Here is a 16096-nt window from a genome sequence, read left to right as displayed (position 1 = left end):
TTTTTTCAAAAGTGGTAACCGCTGTGGTTCTTCAACAAACTGTTTTCAATAACTCAATGGCAGCCTGAGTTCCCATCAACAAATGAATAAAGCCAGGAGGGCGAAACTTCATCTCCTGTACTTTGGACTTAGTATTGAGAGGGACCAGTCCCTGGAGAACTTCATCATGAATGGTGAAGTAGAGAGTCAGTTAAGGAAGAAGGAAATTCAACAAGATGGGCCGACACAGTGGCTACAACAGTAGGCTCAAACATGGCAACAATTGTGAGGATGGTTCAAGGCCAGGCAATGTTTAGTATTGTTGTGTACAGGGCCGCTGTGAGTCAGAGCTCTCTCAATGGCATGTAACAGCAAAAATATACTTATTGTGAAAGGTCTCGCAGGGCGGTACTATCAAGATAGCACACACCACTGTTTTGTTTGTTTTGAAAGCACTTAGCGTCATTTCCATCTTCAAAGGAAGCCTTTGCAATCAGATAGCCATCCATGTATTCATACCAGGAGATGAGGAAATGAGGCTTAGGCATAGAGATGAAGTGATTGACCCAAGTCCCATAATGAGTTCGTAACTGTGGCACAACCCAACCCAGGTTTCCCATCTCTCGATTCTACGCCTTATGTACTTAGGCAAGGGATTTCCAACAACAGCTTCCAGGAGGTCTAGGGTTGCATGGGAAGGGAAAACTTGTAGCCACTCCTTCCACACACAAACACACATGCCAATCAGAGCGATTACATTTTTAGTTTATATAGTTAACCTTACCGTATGGTTCTGTTTGAAACCAGAGGGGGGTGAGAACTTACTGCTGCTTTCAGCACTGTGAAAAACAAAAATGCACCATTTACAACATTCAGAGGTAAACCCTTTAACGAGGTGTTACAATTGTGTTATTTGGATAATCTTATAGGAAGACTGTTTGGAGTTTGTGGGTGAATGCCAGCCATAGAAAAGACATCTTTCTGACTATAGACCCTCTTCCAAGTGATCAGCCTACCAAAAGAAGTCGTCCATACTTGTCACCCTCCCCTTACATTTACTACCACTGTTTTCCTGACTGGTCTCTTAGTCTTAATTTTAAAGTCGACCCCTAACTATTTTTAGCAGTGGAAATCATTGCTATTAACCCAGCCCAAACCATGAGAAGGGGCAGAATCTTTGGGACTATTGGTCACAGCCACACACTTGCTATTTTGTTTATTTTTAACTCTCACCACAATTCCCACAAAGAGGGAACAAACAATTGGCTCTTTTAGAAAATCTCTCATGGGGTTTCCCATGAGGCAACTGGGTTAACAAATTACATCTTAAAATTCTAGAACGAGGCAGAGCAGTACTGAAAGGGCCTTCCCAGATTACTGAGTCCGGTCTACTGAATGGGACAAACAACATGGGGACACAGAGTACCTCAGTGCAATCCCCTTTTCCTTCTCAGTTCAGTTGACGCTGTTAAAGAATAGACTAGACAAGGAAGAGCTCGACTGTATCATGGTTTGCTAGCTCCAGAGGTTCACTTCTAGGACTGCCCTGATTCTCAGGCTGCATCAGAGTCAAGGCCAAAGGTCATCACTAGTGAGACAACTGTTCCTCTGCTGACCATTCAAGGCCCAGCCTCAACCGTTCTCACTTGGTGGTAGACAGCCACATTAGAGGCCCACAGTCCCTATAGGAAGGAGGTAGCGCAAATCTTGGCCACAGTTAAAAATCACGGGTGTAAAGTAGTCATACCATGTTCCATAGTCTAGAAATCTGGGGTTTGTTTCTCCAAGTTGTGTGCTTGTGTATGTGTGTGTGAATTAATTTACAGATCTTCTAGATGGATATTTCTTTTCATGTCTCCCTAATAGAAACATAATCTTTCATCTTCAGTTGATTAACCTAAACTTCAGGTAGGTGTCTTAATGTGCACTCATATATATATATATAGAGTCATCCTTCTATGAAATGGACTCCACTGATTGTGGGGTTAACCCTTCCTGTCCCATCCCATTTGGGCTTCAAAACCAATCGGGATAAACTATTTAGAGTACAATTATCCTTTAACATACATAGGGTCCTTATGAGCCATAATAGGCTTCATGGCAAGTAAATCTAGCCTTCTTCACTCAAGACTACCTAACCAAGAGGAGAACAATGAGTCATGGAAACAAATTCCATTCGTGGCTATTGCAATGTATGTAGTAGTCTTTCTCTGAATCTTGGTGGTGGACTCAGGTTCATGGTCAAGGATTCAAAGGGAGGAAGAGGTTTAAAACTGTCTAATATGTCTTCCAAGCATCACAGGTACCATGACTGATATCCTTTAACCATGAGATGCCTAATTAGGGCTAACCCATTGCCACAGAGTTGACTCTGACTCATCGCAACAGAGTAGAACTGCTCCCTATGGCTGCCGAGACTGTGAATCTTTTCAGGAGTAGACAACTTCATCTTTCTTCTGTGGAGAGGCTGGTATGTTTAAACCATCCACCTGTGGGCTAACAGCTCAGCGCCTAACACACACCACCAGCAGGAATCCTCCAATTAGGACACAACCACAAAACCAAGATCCCTTGCATCCCTCTAACCCAGGGGTTCTCAAACTTGTTAAGCAGGAGGCCAGTTCACTGTCCCTCAGACCCGTTGGACGGTCGGACTATAGTTTTAAACAACTATGAATAAATTCCTATGCACACTGTACATATCTTATTTTGAAGTAAAAAACAAATGGGGCAAAAACACCCGGTAGGCCGGATAAATGTCCTTGGTGGGCTGCAGTTTGAGGGCGCCTGCAATCCTTCCTTGGGACAGGAAGGCAATACTCTTTTTTTTTAATAGTTTATTACCGTTTGGGTAAAAGTTTACATAGTAATCCATTTCCCATTCAAAAATTTATACCCATTTTGTAGCACATTACTTGCAAATCCCACAATGTAATAAATAGCACTCTTCCCACTGCCTCTCTGAGGTCCCTGTTGCCATCTGGCAATCTTTCCTGCTTCTTCCTAACTTCTAAACTTTGGGGACAAATGTTGCCCATTGGGGCTCGTGTGGTTGCTTGTTCTGGAGGGCAATCCTCATAAGTGCTATTGTTCACTTTATAGGCCTATTGGTTGGGTCTAGCTCCGGGTTTGAAGGGCGTCTAAGGGCCATCATTGCAGGGGTTGGGGCAATGCTCTCCTGACAGCCTGATCAGCTATATGCCTAACTATCTGGAAACTGAATTCCAAGATGAAAAGAAGCCATCTGCTGGCATTCGTGGCTGTCCCAAAGTAAGGGTAGGTGTTGCCTGTTTGTCTTTGGAAGCTTTCTTGGAGCAACATTGTTTCAGCCACCATTAAAGAGTTGAGTAATTCATCTATTTGCATTGGGATATCCATTTCTTTTACCATTGCCCCTTTAATTCCTTACCTCCTTCATTCAAGAGCTGCCTCTTGGTGGTTTGTCTGCCTTATCAGACCCAGGTTAAGGAATGAAGGAGGCCCGCAGACTAGGTGAAAGTCCAGTGTGGAATGGCCTGGTCATTCAGTCATGGAATTCCACTGAGACCCTAGTTTTACAGAGGGCTCCTGAGACTGAGAGCCTTGCCAGCTTGGTTCTCTTAAAGTCTCCTGCACTGAGCCCAGGTAAGACAAAATTCTCTGTGAGAAATGTGCAGCTCTCGGGTAAGTAAATGATCTCTGGGAGAGGGACTTACTCGGGGAGTACGACAAAAGCAGGGAGAAGGGCTCTGTTTTGGCCACGAAAGAGCACAGTGCTTGGCACAATGGAAACTCAAAAAGCAAATTCCCTGCCATAGTTAATGCCAACTTAAAGTGAGCCCATAGTATAGGGTAGAATGGCCCTGTGAATTTTTAAGACAGTAATTCTTTTTTTTTAAATCTTTTTATTGGGGCTCATAAGGCTCTTATCACAGTCTGTACATACATCAACTGAGCAAAGCACCCTTATACATTCGTTGCACTCATCATTCTCATAATTCACCTTCCCCTTGGGTTCCTGGAATCAGCTCAGTTTCCCGTTTTTTCCCCCGTCCCCCTCCCTCCCCGATCCCACCCCTGGTCCCTCGATAGTTTATAAATAATTATTATATCTTATCTTACAGCAAGACAGTAATTCTTTATGGGAGTAGAAAGACCCATCTTTCTCCTGAGAACTGGCTGGTGGTTTGAAACCACTGACCTTGTGGTTAGCAATCCAACACGTAACCACTACGCCACCAAGGAAGTGTGGGCAATAAATGTCAGCCAAGTGAACATTCCACATGTGGAAGTAAGCGCATTGGACTCTATTGCCAAATTTCTCCAGTTGGAAAGATCAATAATGGAGTCACCTTGTGTCTGCAGTAGAGTGAAGTGGACAACAGAAAGGGAATGAATATGAATCTTCAAGATCATTGGAAGGCTAGAGTTTGGGATAACCTGAGACTAGAGATGCCTATTGTTTTGTTGTTGGGGCGGCGGCAGTAGTAGTAGTAATGATGTGTGTATGCATGGTACCTACCACAATATGTCAGGCACTGGACTGGAGCCAATGGATACACAACAAAAATAAAGCCTTATCTGCCAACCTCAGAGGACTTATCTTCTGACAGAGGGGACAAACATGGCCCAAGTTGTCAGAAAACAGTAAAACGGAGAGTTTGGAAGCAGGGGACCTGACCTAGTAGTGGTAGAAGCTGGGGAAAGTGGTACCTTAGAAGGCTTCCCGATGAGAGGGACATTTAAGATGGAACCTGAAAGAAGAGTAAGGCTGGGAAGCAAGTGGGAAGGTCATCAAGGGAAGAAAAAGAAAAGAAAGGGGTGAGGGTCAAGAGAGTTTTAAAGAGGGAAAGGCTGTAACAGATTTGTGCGGTGCAAAGACTGTTCTGACTATGGTGCAAAGAACCAATTGGAGGGGGACAAGAGGAAGTCTCAAGTGTAAAAAGAGATGGCTTAGAAAGTCAGGACTGCTAGCACAGCCTCAAATGAACCTGGTTTTAATGATCAAGAAAGACCTCCCCGAGGTCTTTCCAAAACATTTGAGGTGAGACTACTTAAAGGCTAAGGCCTGGTGGAGAGAATATGGCTGGGGTTGGAGAAATCTCAGACACACTACTTTGCTGCGTTAGCCAAGGCAGGCCTCAATTATTCACATGTCTACATCTTTGCTACTGTTTTGGTTCCAGTTCTGCATGCCTGCTGTCTTTTCCTCTTAGCCATATCATGTCTGCCTAACTCTCTCAAATCCCACCTCCTCAGGTCACACTCATCGATAGCTTCTCTTGCTTCTGATCTCCCATTGCATGGTTGTTCCTTAACATTGATAGGGATACTATTGAGTGTGGTTATTTAGCTTCACCCACATTCATCCCCATGCTCCTTATGAGCTTCTTGAATTTACAAGGCATCTCCTATTACTTTGGCATCATCCAGAGTACATAGCACAGCGACAGACACATAAAAGGTACTCATTGAATGAACGGATGAACTTGGCACTGGTGTCTCTGCAGGTCTCCTTTGATAATTCAGTATTATCTGTGAAGCTAACATGGAAGGGGGTCCCTGCTTTCCCTAAAAGGTGCTAGCTACTTGCATCCAAAGACCTGTATCAAACATTGACCACTCCTTCCCACTGGTAACAGCTTCACACCCCCTTCCAATCATCTCCTCCAGCTCCCCCACCACCTTCTATTGTTTCTTCTGTCTTCTGGTCATCATCCAGGATTAGAAAATGGTCTAGCTGTCCTCAGAGACTTACGCCAGCTCTGCAGTGCCACGAAGGGCCAGGACTTTTGTTTACAGCTGGGACCGTGGTGAGGCGGTGAGCACAGCTGACAGCCCCCACTGAGGCAAACATCAATTTTCCTCTGTCCTCTCAGCCAACTTTCACAGACCAGCTCTATTGAAAGCTGGCTGCACCCGCCTGAGTCTCACTGATGTTCCACTCACAATTCTGGCCTGGGAGCAGTGGGGTGAATCTCGGCTTTGTACCTTTTAGGAACTATCTCCAGTTTCCAATCATTGTACAACCTCAAGGTCCTGAAAGGACACGTACTCCTATGTCCCCAAGCCTAGAATACTGTCTCCCTCTACAACCAGATCTTCTAATGCTTAGTACCATCTTGTAACAATCTTGTAACGCCTGGCACCTTCATTTGCTTCGCTGCAGAGTAAACACAATGAAAAGGGAACAAGATCACAATTTCCACTGTGTAGCTTATAGAAGTCTACCTTCCCAAGATGAGTGGTTGTTTCCAGGTCCAAAAAAGTGGTGGGGTTGAGGGGCGGTGCAGGGTAGGTGTGTGTTTCCCAAGTTTTAAAATCTGAAAATCAGATGAGACCATAAACCTTCAATGGATACCTTTGAGGTCCTGAGGGACTCTGCTTTCCTTAGCAACTTGGCCCTCTCCAGCCCTCATTTAATTTGAAAATGAAACCCTGTCAACCTCCTGATTCTGCTCTCAACCTGCTAGCTAACAGTGTTTCTGCCCATTAGCTGAGGCCTCTTTCTGTGGCTTTCAACTTTCTCACACTCCCAAATGCCTGAGGGATATGATATCTTCTTTCAGTACAAGTGGCTCATTACCACAATGCTTCTTCAGGGGTCTGGTGGTGAAGGGAAGGACTTGGGTGTGGGGAAGTTTACCCTTCCCTGAGAAGGGCCTTATAAGAATTTCTGGGCAAAAAGCCTTTATCACACTAAAATACTCTAGTCCACAAATTTTCACATGGTCCGTCCCTGCTAGAGAGACGGCATGCCACCCCACCCCTTGGATAAGAAGTATGCCTCTCTGTACACTGGTGCATATGAGGGTTGGAGGTACAGGGAATCCAGGGTGGATGATACCTTCAGGACCAAGGGTGTGAGGGACGATGCTGGGAGAGTGGAGGGTGAGTGGGTTGGAAAGGGGGAACTGATTACAAGGATCCACATGTGACCTCTTCTCTGGGAGAGGGACAGCAGAGAAGGGGGGAAGGGAGACTCCGGATAGGGCAAGATATGACAAAACAACGATGTATAAATTACCAAGGGCATATGAGGGAGGGGGGAAGGGGGAGGGAGGAGAGGAAAAAAAAGAGGACCTGATGCAAGGGGCTTAAGTGGAGAGCAAATGCCTTGAGAATGATTGGGGCAGGGAATGTATGGATGTGCTTTATACAATTGATGTATGTATATGTATGGATTGTGGTAAGAGTTGTATGAGTCCCTAATGAAATGTAAAAGAAGAAAAGAAAAAAAAAAAAAGGCCCCTGAAGAGTGTTGAAAAACAATGATGTTACTTTAAGACTAGGTTCATCTTACCCAAACCATGGCATTGCCAATTACCTCATATGCATTTACAAGTTGGACATTGAATAAGAAAGAAATAAGAAGAACGAGTGTATTTGAATTGTAGTGCAGGGGCCTTCAAATGGACAAACAAATATGTCTTGGCAGAAGTAAGGTCAGGGTGCTAGATAGAGATAAGGAGGTGAGAGTTCACATGAAATTCTTTGGACATGTAAGAAGTGATCAGTCCTTGGAGAAGGATAATTTGTTTGGTAAAGTAAAGGGGTAGTGAAAAATAGGAACCCCTCAACTGAAAGGATTGATACAGTAACTTAGGTAATAGGTTCATTCTAAATTGTGAGAATGCTGCAGGGCTTGGCAGTGTTTCATTCCTTTGTGCACAGGGTCCCTGTGAGATGGAATGGACTCAATCAGAACTATCAACAAGAAGAACCTCAGAAATTACTAATCAATACCCAAGCAATGCACAAAATACTAAATATTTAGCTATGTTTACAAAAGTTATTTCCATGTTATCAAATGCCTGAAAGCTCAAGAGACATTCACTGGAATATAAGCTTATTAAAAATAAGGAATGGGTTTCTTTTGTTAAAAAATATAATAAAATAAAGGTGATGCAAAAAAAAAAAAAAAGAAGTATGCCTCTAAAGAAAAGACCCTACGTGTTCTCTTCCCCAAGATTGATGAAGCACTTTCTTTACACACACACACACACACACACACACACACACACACAAATGCTGCCTTTTAAAAAGGTTTACTATGGACATTTTCAAAAATATGCAAAAGTAGGGGGAATATTGTAATGAACTCCCATGTGCCCATCATTTCATCAAGCTTCAACAATTAAGATGCAGCACTTACTGGGTTCGTCATTTTTTTAATATGACAGCTAATATTTTCAAAAAACACAGCTTGTTTCATTCCCAGTGGAATGAGGGGCTGTAGGTTGGAAGTGATAAGCAAAAAAAAAAAAAAAACAACAACAAAAATAAAACTAAAACCATCTCACTGGGTGGGGAACAGGCTAAGGACACCCTCTGGAGGCAACACTTGTAGTGTAAGCATCAGTGTCCACTGGTGGAAGTCAGTCCTCATCTCTGCGGGTTGATGTGTAACATGGGTGACTTTATGTGGTCATTCCAAGTCAAGTCTGTGGCTCACAAAACCACATATTTAGGTAATTACTACATGCTAAATTATTGGTTCAAAAGGGGGATACTCAAAGGAGTATAGGGAAGGTCCAGCATCCCAAGGTCAACCAAAGACTATGTTGATTATGCACAAGTAGCAATCTTCATGTTTCCTGTCATTTGAAGTAACTTCTTTCTGTCAAAAGACTGAACCAGTCATGGGGGTTTATATTACAGGAGAAGAACAGAAACCACTAAAAGGGGTCGCCCCATGACTGTTCTCATCTTTTTGCCCATCTGTCGGGGGTTAGCAAACTAAACTGATCCAGAAGAATGTGCTGAACTGGTTTTTACAAAATCCCTTTGGAATGAGGGAGGTATAAATAGCTAAACAAAACATCCTTAGTAAAGGAATACCATTTTGCTTAGCCTTGAGAGATTGTTTTGTCTGACTTTAAATTGACCATTCTTTTCAAAATTATCTAATAAGCTAGTCAGAACCCAAATGGAAACCCATGTATCAAATGAACCTCAGAACAAGTGTATCTCCTCCCCAGAGCCATAGGGGGTGTCTAAGTTATCTAGTGTAGCACAGAAAAAACAATTTCCTCCCTCCCTCCCTCCTCTCCCAGCTGTGATCCGAGAGAAGATACATGGCTCAGCTTCCAAATGCCCCATGTTCCTAGGCTCCATGGTGATGCTCACCTCTATTTCTACCATTCTCAGTTATGCTTGCTGTCTTATCTGCTCTCCCCCCCCACCCCAACTTCAAAAGTCAGTAGGTTGGGTTTTTTTAAGTTGGGATTTAATACGTATATTAAATGATACCTATTTAATAATATTTCATATTTCAATCATGTCAATTAGAACTGTACAATTGTTACCACAGTTTCCAATCATTATTTTCTCTACATGAACTCCTTGACATCGTCCGCCTTCCCTTCCCCACCCACCACCACCACTGTACCCTCCTCCCCTGAAACCCTTATTCTACTTGCTGTCACTACAGGTTCATCCATCCTGGGTTTCATAAACCAAAAGACAGAAAAGCATGTAACACTGCTTCAAGAGGGTGACCTCCTTGACATAACATCTCTGATATACACTCGACTATGAACAAACAAAACATTACAAACCAAAAATACAGAAAATTTTGGAAATCAGATCAGCTCCAGCCTGCATCATATGGGGGGGATCTACTGATAGAGTTTTAACTGTTCAGGTCAGATTTATGCCTTTCATCTTCTACACACCTCTCTCCCAAGCACTCTGCTTAGTAACCACTTTCGTCCCATCCCTGAATCTTAGCTAGGGGAGTTCTCCAGAGGCGTATTTCCTATGGAGTTCCACAAATGAATCTTGGGCTCCCACTGACATCCACCACCTTCTGCACACCGGATTCTCACAATTTAGGCTCTGATCCTGGTCCCTCCTTTGACTTCAGATTACATGGATTCTAATTCTTTGGTAAGTGATGACAGACGATGTGCATCTTCCATGTGGACTTAGTTGATGTTTTACTTAGAGAGCTGCTTGTTTGGAGACAAGCCTTTAAGACCCCAGAGGCTACTTTATCTGATTAGTCGGGCATCATGTAAATCATTGGCCACATTTTTGTTAGAGCACCCCTATCTTCTGTGTTCCCTTCCTGAGGGCAAGGATCAAGCAGGGCCACGATATAAGAACTAATTGCTCTTAAATTGGATCTAGGATTTAGTGCGAGCCCAAACCCCATTCCTAGATCTATGTGTTTGTTGTGTTTCCTTTTAATTTGCTGTAGCTTGGCTGTTAATATTTAAGTCATATCATCCCATAGTTGAATCACTTCAAACAGAATTGTAAAATTGCTTCCACAATCAGTCTCCAAACATTTCCTTCCTGGACTCCTTGACATCATTTCTCTTTTTACTCCACCTCATAAGTCAGCAGGCTTAAGACAAGCCCTACACTAATGTGTCCTCATTAACATCACAAGGCAAATCCTACTCCCAAATGGGAGTACATCCACCAGTATGAGGGGGTTAGGCTTCCAACACATAATTGGGGGAGGGAAGCACACAATAGGGCACTCTTCTTCCTCCCCACCCTCCACAACAAATCAACACTACCTTCCAGACCTTGGAAGGCTCTTTGCCACTAAGCAAGAAGCAAGGCCAGCAGACATTGTAGGGTAGAGTGCACATTGTACATGGGTGCCCAAAGTCGAGACCACAAAGGAGGGAGTGGGGGTGGGGCAGAAGCATCTTTTGACGGCCTGGTGGAGACTGCAACTTCTGAGAAAAAGAAAAAACATTTAAAAACATTATTCCTCCAGAGTGGACACAGTTCTGCAATTTATCTGCCCCCAGGGAACACACGGTTCTAATTAGCACAGAGGTATTGTATGAGCTAATGGTGGCCTTGAAGATAAGCACAGGGGTGCGGGGAGGCATTGAGTGTCCTGTGGAGGCTGGGGCCATAAATAGCTCTGTCTGGCCTTGAGCCTTGGAGCCAAACAAATATTAACCAAAGCCATCTTTCCCTTCCAGTTGCAACGGACTGTGAAGACAGTTGCTCAGCTCCAAATTCGAAAACCTTCAATCAGGAAGCTGCTGAAGCTCCTTACCACAAGTAAGTGGAGGGCGCGGGGAGTGCGTCTGCATCTGGGGGTGGGTGGGTGTGGGTGATTGCTCTGAGCATAATGGGGAAAGCTTGCATTTTGGGGGTCAGTTGAAGAAGCCCTTGTGGCTCGATGGTTAAAGCACTCAGCAGCTACCTCAAAGGCCAGTGCTTCAAACCCACCAGCCAGTCTACGGGAGAAAGATGTGGCAGTCGGTTTCTATAAAGATTGCAGCCTTAAAAACCCTTTGGGGGCAGTTCTGCAGGGTTACCATGAGTCAGAAAAAATTCAATGGCGCTGGGTGGGTGGCTTTAGACTCAAAGAAATGTAAACCTTTACTCTGCGGTTTACTAGCTGAGCAACTGGCTACAGATTTAACTTCCAGAGGCTTCAGTGAAGGAGCGCTGGGGTCAGAGCCCATACCGTGCTGGGCTCCTATCTACAGGGTTGGCACTTTGAACTCATCAGCTCTCAGGGAGAAAGATTAGGCTTTCTTGGAATGCCAGTTCCCTTTTCAGAAACCCACAGGAGCGTTCTGCTCTGTCCTAGAGGGTCACTGCGAGTCAGAATTGATTCGATGAAGATGTTTTGGTGTCTGGAGCTTCTGTGAGGATTCACTGAGATAACAGATGTCCAGAGCTGAGCCCGAGGCTGCCTAGCACACGGGAGTTCTCAGTTCCCATGTCCTTCTCTGCTGCTACCCAGACTCCAAGTGAGCTCCTGGCATCCACACCCTGGCCGTGAAACTGCCCTCAGTAAAGCATAATGATGGGGCTGCTAGATTGACTCGTGGAGCAAGACTCAAGAGATGTGGTGCCCTGCTTTGTTACAGCATTTCGGAAAGCTGCCCCTCTCTATTGCCCCCATTTATAGAACTTCGCTAATACCTAACACTTCTCAAAGGGAAAAAAGAGGAAATTATCTTTGGGGGGGGCATCTGCCATGAGAAATACACTGTGCTAGATAAAATCTCTTGCTGTTAAAACTAAAAGAAAATATAAAAAGCACTTGCTGCTATCAAGTCGACTCCTACTCACAGCAACCCTGTAGGGCAGCGTAGAATGCCCCGGCGGGTTTGTGAGACCGTAACTCTTTATAGGAGCAGAGGAAGTCTCATCTTTCTCCTGAGGGGTGGCTGCTGGGTTCAAACTGCTGACCTTTCGTTTAGCAGCCCAATGCACTATGCCACCAGGGAGCCTTTGTTGTTGTTAAGACAGCTCCTTCGGTGCTGTCAAGTTGATTTTAACGCATTGTGCCTCCATAGGACTGAGCACTGCTCCACACGGGTTCCTAGATTGTCATAGTTATCCCAGCAGTTGGCAGGTTTTCTTTCACCTTTGGAGCTGCTGGATGAGTTCGAACCTTCAACTTTTCAGTTATCAGCCAAGCATTTAATTATGGTGCCACCTGGGCTCCATAAACCCTTTCACTTATTTGATATCCTCTAAATCAGTTCAATTCAATAGAACTTTCATCAAAGGTAGGAATGTTCATCTGAACTGTGTAAGCCAGGAGCCAGAAGTAGCTATTGGCTAGTGCAACTAAGACTACAAGGTTTGAATGTTACTCACCATAGTGTAACCCCCTGGGGGGTGTAAACTTTTAAGCACTTGGCTAGGAGCCAAGAGGTTTGGCTGCTCAAACCCACCCATAGGCCCCGTAGAAAGACCAGCCTGGAGACCTAATTCAATGTAAGGCTACAGCCTTGAACACCCTATGGAAGGCAGTTCTATTCTACACGTATGAGGTTGCCATGGGTTGGAAGTGTTTTGAAACAACAACGATGATGAAGCACGCATGCTTTCCGCATCTAATATATGGTAAAACTGAGACACCAAAAGTCAAAGAACGAAAACAACAGTCAAAACCCAGGACTACAAAAGCTCAGTAAGGGCAATAAAGTAAGATATGCCTAGTATTATCCAGATTCCACATCTTACAAATTATATATGACTGAGGAAAAATCCAACCTCCAGTATTCACTGTCATCATCTATAAAATGCTTAAGAATGGTTACCTAATTTTCAGGTCTCTTATTGAGCTAATGGGTATGAATCTATGAGGGGGTTTCAAAAAGGTCAGGGGGAAATAGAATTAGGAGATAATGGAGTATCCACGGTTGTTTTTTGAAGCCCCCTTGAACATAGTGGGGCTCATAGTAGGCTTTCCACTTTCATTCTCTCATCCCTCTGATTCCTCCTCACATATACACATAAGAATCAGATATAAACTAAAAAAAAGAGTATTTGAGAAATATAAAAACAAGAGGGAAAATACCTGTGAGCTTTTCCACACTATTAAATTACAGAACAGAAATGAAGAGGGCTACAAAAATCATCTACAATCTCCACTTACTTGATTTGTGGTGCTATCAGGTAAGCATTGGGCTACTAACCAAAAGGTTGGTGGTTCAAAGCCCCCAGCCATGCCTTGGGGAAAAGATGAGGCTGCCTGCAGTGTCAAAAGATGTAAAGCTTTGGAAACCATGTACAGGGTTATGATGCATCAAAATTGACTCAATAGATGTGGGGTTTAGTCAACATTAACAAAATCAAGGAACAGATTATCTGCAATGTGCTGTAAGGCCCAGAAAGATGAGCTCTCATCCTGGCTCCCATACATTTTGTGCACACTTGGGGTATTTTCACACCTCCTACAGAGGGTTCTAATCTGCAGAATGTCTTAGTAAAGCATATACAGGCATCTGTTGTATTGCACTTCACAGAAATGGTGCTTTTTACAAATTAAAGGTTTGCAGCAATGCTGTGTCAGCAAGTTCATCTTTGTCATTTTCCCAACAGCCCATGCTCATGCTGTGTACAGTTTGGTAATTCACACAATATTTACATTTTTCATCAGTCTATTGTGCCTTAAATAAATTCTTGGTGTAAACATAACTTTTATTGGCACTGGGGAACCCAAAAGGTCACAGGACTCACTTTATTGCAATAGTCACTGTATTGCTGAGGTCTGGACCAGGACCTGTGGAGCATGTATTGTTTGTTTTACATTCTGTAGCACCCTCTAGTGGTATGTACAAATATAAGTATTGCATTTGGGGCCTCTAAAGCACTGGCTCTCAATTTTAGTGTGCAACAGAAACTTCAGAAGCTTCTAATCAAAGATTGCCAAGAATACTTATTAAGATTAAATAAGGAGCCCTGGTGGCATCATGAAGTGGTTGCTAACTGAAAGGTCAGAGGTTCGAACCCATTAACACTACCCCATGCCCCTACCCCCAAAGAAAAGACCTAGATATCGGCTCATGTAAAACTTTCAGCCGAGTAACTACTATAGGATAATTCTGTCCTATAGGATCATTGGGTCAGAATCCACTCAATGGCACGCAACAAGAGGGTTGAAGTGGGATCTAAGAATTTGATGTTCTAAAACCTTCCCAGATGATGTTGAAGCAGCAGTTCTAGGAAACATATTTTGAGACTACCTGCTCTAAACCATCCCCGGCCCACCCTATTTCCACCCGACTCTCATCACACACACACACACACACACACACACACACACACGTATATACAATTGATAAGTGAAAGAGGTTTTGTTATTGCTGCTGTATTTTGATTTAGGAGTAGTCTTTTAAAAGGGATTTTATGAGGAATAAATGAGACTATCTAATGTGAAATCAACAGCTAAGGGTAGTAAAAAAAAGTATTGCAATAAAGCTCCAATTTCTACCTGCATCAGTTTATTCCAAACAAAATGTATTTCAACGTCTCTCTGATTGTTGGCAAGTTTTCTCAATAATATTTGCCTTAGTCTCATTGAGGAAAACAAGTCACTGCCATTCAGTTGATTCCTACTCATACTGACCCTATAAGGCAAAGTAGAACTATCCCTTTGCATTTCTGAGGCTACAAATATTTTTAGCATCATAAGGCCTCATTTTTCTCCCCCCGAGTGGCTGGTGAGTTTGAACTGCTGCCCTAGCCATTAGTGGACCAACTTGCAACCCACTATGCCACCAGGGCTTCTTTTAGTTCTCATGAGTCTTCAAAAGAATAGGCGAATCACAACATTAGCTTCCAAGAGGGTCTGCTAGGCCATTTCAGGACAGAGCAATCAGTGCAAATGATTTTAATGATGATTTTTAAAGGATTTCAAAGGGTTAATCTTGATAGATTTTTTCCCAAAGAACACAGGACAAGCATAAAGGTTTATTAGAAAAAAAGGCTTAAGAAAGTAGAAACTTGCTGTGCGGATGACAAGGCCAGGAAAGTGGTGATGAGGATTTTTTTCTCCATCATGACAATGCACATGCCTACTCTTGTAGGGACAAAGTGGCTGTGCTGGGAACATTTCACTGGAAAACTTACACCATCTCCCCAAAAGCTCTGTTCTTCACCCTTCAGACTTAGTTTTGTTCCCCAAACTCAGTGAACATTTAAAAGGCAGAAACACCATTCGAGCCCCTCGAGTGTGCCAAAGCTGCTACTTTGACGTGGTGTACATTAAAGAGCACAGGTTTCTTCAGGGAAGAGTAGGAAACATGGTGTCACTGCCTTCAGAAGTGTAGGCACTTAGGAGGAGGCTATGTTCGGACACAACAGCTTTATATTTAGATATTTTTAAAAATAAAGGTTTGTATTATAGCAATACTTTTTGGCTTCGCCTTATAGCCTTAAAAATATAGAAAACATGCAACAAAACCCTAAGGGCCATAAAATACAAATAAATTTTCCTAGAATCAAAGGGTTATAAAGTGATAGAATATAGCTTAAGATTTCTGACTCCAAAGCTATAATAAAGCTTAGTAATGCCACTGCCAAAAATAAGGTGCATGCCCACATGATACAAATGTCAAGAGAAAAATATTACTTTTCCATACCGTCGTCTCGAGTTTTACCTCATAGGCCTTACCTGTCTTTACTAACAAAATAGCCCTTGGCATTTTATGTGGCGTAGTGGGTTATGTTAGCCTGCTAACTGCAAGGGCAGCACTTTAAATCCACCAATCACTCTTCAGGAGAAAGGATTTCTACGTCTGTGAAGACATACTGCCTTGGAAACCCAAAGGGGCAGCTGTACTTTGTCCTGTAGTGTCACTAGGAGTTGGAATAAACGTGATGCCAGTGGGTTTGGGACTTTTATGTTTTGGTG

The sequence above is a fragment of the Tenrec ecaudatus genome, chromosome X (genome assembly GCF_050624435.1).
Source record: "Tenrec ecaudatus isolate mTenEca1 chromosome X, mTenEca1.hap1, whole genome shotgun sequence".
Classification (NCBI taxonomy): domain Eukaryota; kingdom Metazoa; phylum Chordata; class Mammalia; order Afrosoricida; family Tenrecidae; genus Tenrec; species Tenrec ecaudatus.
Note: the sequence above shows the minus strand (reverse complement) of the source record.